This window comes from Coturnix japonica, chromosome 9 (assembly GCF_054131305.1).
Source record: "Coturnix japonica strain WE chromosome 9, WE-NBRP24, whole genome shotgun sequence".
Lineage (NCBI taxonomy): Eukaryota > Metazoa > Chordata > Aves > Galliformes > Phasianidae > Coturnix > Coturnix japonica.
The window spans coordinates 29,569,184-29,575,285 of NC_140671.1; the positions used below are offsets into that span (position 1 = coordinate 29,569,184).

A 6,102-nucleotide genomic window follows, 5' to 3' on the forward strand; every position below is an offset into this window, starting at 1 on the left:
CGGAAATCTCTGCAGGCTGAAATACTGCATGTAAGTGAATTCCTCAATTCAAAATTCCACTGCTCTCTGTGGCTGATTCCTCCATGCTGGGTCTGCTCCTGCTGCTGGCTGCCCACTCACATTCCTGCAGCAGACTACAGTGGTGATAATCATTAACAAATACTACTTAATCAATCTCATTTAATTTAACCCGCTTCACAGACATATTTCCATTAGCAAGCTCAAAGATAAGGTGTCAAACTCGCATCCTACAGAGCTGGTGGATGCTTCCAACAGCCTCTGTGCACATGCTGAAGGCTGAGCTGTGGAGAGAAGACCTGTGCTCTCACCTTGGGGAGGTGTTCATTAAATGAATAGCAGTAAACTTGTTTTTCTAACTTGTCCTGCTGCTGATCACTAGCCACAGGAAGCAGACCAAACCTGATGTAACCCTTTTGCATGTTTTCATAGCATTAGCTTTAATAAATGTAACGTACTCCACCCTCAGAGCAGAGCAGTCCTCAGGTTCCAGCAGAAAGAGTGGTAGCTTTAAGTATTTAGATTACATTACAGCTGGGACTTTAAAATAAGCAGTGGCTTGTACTGTAGACAGCTATCAGCATCAGCTTGGCAAAATACACATAAGCTACCCAAGTGTGGTTAAAAGCTACGGCCTTTGGGGTCTGTTAGCATGGCGTTCTTGTATGTTTCTTTCTTATTTGTACTACAATAGTGCCTTCTAATGCTAGCAAAAGCAAAGCAGCACAGAGCCAGGTGCTGTATAAATACAAGCAGTAAGAAGCACGGTCTCTGTATAAACAAAAAGGTTTAGGAATTTCAGCAGAGAAAATGGGAAAACCCCAGGAGAAGCAAAGACTATTCTCATTAGGCCAGCAGCTAACAGAGATCTCAATTCAGCATTGCTCAGCGTGTCCAAGTGCTCAGCCGAGTCCAACCCTGATACTGGGGCTGAATGCAATTATTCTGCTGTTCCCAGGTCTCAGCTCAGTGCTTTAGCTATGCAACGACTCATTTTCTTCCACCAGTAACAGCACTCCAACCTTCTGCATGTACTGATGAAACCTTCACTGACTACACGTCCCTGTGCTGGTTCTTTTTGCTGTCTCGATGAAGAAATAAAATCCCCAGCAATACTGACTTCAACCTGTTGTTGGTTGGCTGGGTTTTTTTTGAGGAAATCCTGTATTAAAAGGCATGTTCCTACCATAGCAAGCTTCACATTCACACCAGCACTGCTCATGGGACAGAACAGATTGCATGGAAGCTGGCTAAAACTCAGCAAGAAGCTGAGACTCGTGGTGAGCTCACCAGGGATCAGCACCTTCTACCCTACAGCATAGATGTCCCAGGGCTCAACCAGGCCTTGCTCTGCCCTATCTCCATCACATAGAGCAGCTGCCCGAGTGTGACCTGAAGACAACTTGCACCATTATGCAACCATTCCCTCCTCCTACAGCCCTTCTCCTCCCTCCTAGCCTACAGATGAGCAAACGTGGCCAAAAAGGGGACAGGGGGTGGAAACAAAACTCACAGAGATGCCATTTGCTGCTACCATCTGTTCAAATGAGCTTGCCATCCAAAAGATATTCTCAGTAAATATGCCACAGGCATGTGCAAAGTCACAGACGGTAAATTATGTGACTGCATTACCAGTGGAAGCCCCAGTCCTTAACTCCATGTCCCAATAAACTGCTGTCTTTTTTCCAGCCTGACTACATCAGGTATCTTCATCTACTGACAAAGCAGTCTGCAATAAGGAACAGGGGAGAGAATGCAGAGAATTAACCCAGAAAGGACATAAATCATCACAAAACCTGGCCTTGTTAGCTCTACATCCACAGAGCCACCTCCTTACCAACCCCTCCTCTTCCCTTCATAACACTGAGGGTAAGAGAGACTCAGAATGGAAAGGGTGCACATGGAAAACGAAGCACACACAGGGACACTCTACAAGGCTGCATTGATAAGATAACCCTACTTGTATCTCAAGGCTGAATGTTCATGGCACAGCACTCGTACCTGCTCATCCACCTGCCTACCACTCAGGTTGGAAACTTGGCCACAGCCTTCAATTTGGCAGCAATGCTTCTGTCACTGAGCTGCAAAGATCATTTTCCCAACCTGTTATTTATAGCACATTAGTCCACCAGCTCTGTATTTTCTAATGCAAACCTGCATCACTTGCCTTCATTTTATTCTGCCACAAACGAGATCAGGACTCCCTTAAGTGCAAGGTAAAAACAGAGATTTTAATCCCATCCAGGCTGGATTCCCACTGTTTTCAATCACTACTTTGCAAGACGCTGAGTACCAAGAAAAGCAATTTCTGCACAAGAAACAGCTGCACCTAAAAGTACAGTTAGAAAGGAAGTTCTTTTGCTGATGCCAAAGGAATGCCTAAAAAGCCACTCCTCAAAGTGCTCCCAAAAGAAGCACAACAAAAAGTATATTAGTTCACACAATGGAAAGAATGAGGACTTGAACCTCACCCAGAAGGATGGCAGGACAGAACTTCCTCTGGAATTTGATGGATGGAGATTGCAAAGCACAGGAGTGGCTCAATCTGCACCAGCAGCTCTTGCCCTGGTGACACAAACAGAGAGGAGGAAACCAGAACGATGCACAGAGCTGTTGTACCCATTGGTGCAAAGGAGCTGTGCATCCCATGGCACAATCACAGCACAGCATCCTATACTGACTACAGGTAAAAGCACAGAATGAAGTCTCCAAGATGGGAATGCTTGAACAACACGCATTTATAATTCAGTGTTTTTGGCAGTTTGTGATGCTGTATAACAGCTCTATTAAGAAAAGCTCTGAAAATACCAAATATTTACGAGCAGGAGGATCAGCATTTCTATTATGGGATCTGTCACACGGATTCATCATGAATCACTTGGATCCTACACAGTTTGTGCAGCCGTCAGAGCTGCAGTCGTGACAGCCCTGGAGCCACAAACCATAGCCTTCTTTTAAGACGCATCCATTATCTGCCATTTCTCAATCACCAAAGAATCAACAAAATTGCATTATATACATCATTACAAGGACACATAGCTGTAACCTCAGGATCAACAGTTTTCAGTGGTAGGAAGTGACCTCCCATCTCCTTCCTTGGAAGAAAGAGAGCACCAAAGGCAGCCGACAGCAGCACTCCCTGCTCATAAAGCACATATCACAAACAGCCCCTTCCCTAAATTTCCCTCTTGGTAGATACCACCACATTAATGAGTCCAGTCCCGTGATATTCCAGTTTAGCTTCCCACTCATGAGAACAGAAATAGAAACTACAAAGCACTTCCAAGGGTCACGTCCAAGTGAGAACACAGCTCTGCATCTCAAAGATGACATTATGGGCACAATCCACAGGGAAGCCTGGGCTTGCAGAACACACACAGGTCCATCCCCTCAAGAGGTAGCAGAAGAACAGAAAATGAAACAGCATGGGAAGACGCTGTCAGGAAAGCCAAAACAAGTTACACATTAGATCTATTTTCTATATCGTTACCAAGAGTGTAACATCAAGGCTGCAAGGCACAGCATAACTGAAGTCAGGAGGAAATCTCACCTTCCAAGGAGGGCAGCTGGAAGCAGCCCATTGCAGGTACTCACCGCTGCTCTGCTGTCACAGCACAGCCTGACATGGCTCCACGTCCACAGCCAGCTCCATCCCAATGGTAAGCAACTCTATCTTCCACCACTGGAAACAATTCAACACATTCACTGTTTCTGAACACAATTATTTATTTATTGCGTTATTTCAGGATCCAGGAAAGGCCGGGCCTTAATTACAACAACATGTGCAGGGTTGCTGCGTTGGTTCCCAATCCCTTCTCCAAGAAAACATTTGCTCTCCTAACGCAGGATTGACTTTTTGCTCCATACTGGGATTTACAAAGCACCCTGCCAAGCAATGCTCTCTGTGCCAAGTCACAGTTCTGCTCAGCCAGCTTGCAGTGACACGAGGGACAGGCGAGGAGAGCACTGAAAACCAAAGTGTTACTGTAGCTGAAGTGCCATGTACAGAACACACTGCAATAAAGCTTGTTTGGATGGCATCTGCAAGCATGTAAGGCAGAAATGAGACGTACAACACATGGCTAGTGGTGACTGCAGCTATAATTACCTATTTGCAACAGTATGAAAGTCAGCTTGTAGATAAGATCAGGAGAAAAGCCCCAATTTATCATTAACACTTGCTGAGACTGCAGAGAATGACAGTCCAAAATGTGACTGACAGCTTTTAGAGGCATGGGTTACCTCCAGCTGTTTGAGATGATGGGTTCCTGCCTCAGGAGCGGCACCTCTGAGAGCCTTAACCTGGACTGTGATGTTGGTTGGAATACACATGAAGATCAGATCACAGCAGCCTCGGTCATACCTTCATCCTGAGGGCAGAGCAGCCAGTCTTCATGGGAATTAGAGATGTGCATTCAGCTGCCAGCATCCTATGGGGGTCCTCTGAGCCTTTACAGCCCCAAAGTCACAAACCTCTATTTGCTGCTGAACTGATTCACGTTCAGTTCCAAGCTACCTGATGGCATTGTAGTCCATAGTCATCCTCCTGCCCAGGGAAGTGCAGCATCCCTGGAGATGCCCCTGGATTGAGTGGGGCACAGTGGGGGTGGGTTGGATTTGATGATCTCAGTGGTCATTTCCAACCTTAACGATTGCATGATCCCTCACAAACAAGCCCTCACATTGCACGGTTGCATCTGAGACCACCGCCTAAATGAGAGAGGCAGAATTTATGGTGCTAAGGCTAATTCACAGCCCTTCATCCTCCACCATCCCCATTTCTAGGGCAAGACAAGGAGAACAGCCCGTCTCCCTTTAAGTTTTGAGACAAATGAGAATCCACCATAGGATTTACATTGCTTGCTCAGCCCACACGTGCCGGAGATGCCCCCAGCGCACCCACCAGCATCAGCACTGCTTTCACTCTCGCTCACACCAAACATCTGCAGAGCAGTGGTGATGAACACAAGAGCTGTCTGAACAAATCCATCAGCTTTCATTGAGGCTGCACCACAACAACACAACGCCAGGATTCCTAAGCCAGCTACAGAGTCTGTGTGTCCATCACTTAGAGGGGGGAAAAGGAGAGAGATTTATGAATAGGCGTTTTCAAAAGCCCTATTTTGCAAACCAACACTTCATAGAGATGCTTCCTAAACGTGGTTTTCACAATCCAGAACAACAAGTCAACGCACGAGCGTTCCTACAACGGCGTGCCAAGGCTAACACATTGCTACAGCAGAAATACATGGCAACAAACAATATCCACATTCTTTGGTGGATGGATGGAACAGAACAGGGGTAGCTTTGGGTCTTGGGGACCCAAAGGGTAAAGGGATAAGGGAAAAGCCAGCACGGCACGTAATAGGGTGATGTGTTTCACCACCCAACCCCACTGTTACACAGGTTCTGGGCTGTATTAGTATTCCACAAACCTGCTCTCTTTTGCTGGCGAGGCATTTAAATACATAACAACAACAACAACAAAAATCGACAGATGCGAGTACAAAGCGATTTACTACAAAAGGATTCATCACGTTTTGAAAGTTACTGTCTGGCGAGCTGTCAAACGCCTTTTTATTGCGTTTCCTTTATCGCGACCACAGATAAGGCCGGTACGATGAGGACAGCCGAGCTCGGGTACTCGGCGCTCTGACAGCTGCCGGTGGGCTGGGAGAGCCCTCAGGAGAAGCAGCACAACCCGACACCAGCAGCCCCAGAAGGGGAGGAGGTTTTCAGGCCTGGTTCCCCTCAGCCCGGAGGCCGAGGACAAGCAACGAGCCGAGGGCCGTGTGTGGAGCTGTCAGCGCCGGGCCGCCATGTTAGCGGCCGCCGCTCCCCCCGGTGCCGGCGGGGCCTGTACCGCCCAGCGGGTGCCGCAGTGCGCGGCTCGGGGCAGGGCCGCACCCGGCCGGCAGGGCCCGAACCGAGCTCCATGGAGCTTCCAAACGCAGCCCAGCACCGCGATAAGCGCCTGACCGCCGCCATCCAACCGAGCAGGTGCTCTCCCATCCGGGGCCGAAACCCGGCTGTCAGAGGGAACGGAGAGCGGTGACCCCCCCCCTCATATCCCCCTCCCGGTAC

At 48.0% G+C, this 6,102-nt stretch overlaps 1 protein-coding gene across 3 annotated transcripts in view; it reads right to left on the bottom strand.

Annotated features, from left to right (window-relative positions):
• Positions 1–6,102, bottom strand: part of DVL1 (dishevelled segment polarity protein 1) — a 48,241-nt gene that overhangs the window by 41,552 nt on the left and 587 nt on the right. The window lies entirely within an intron of this gene.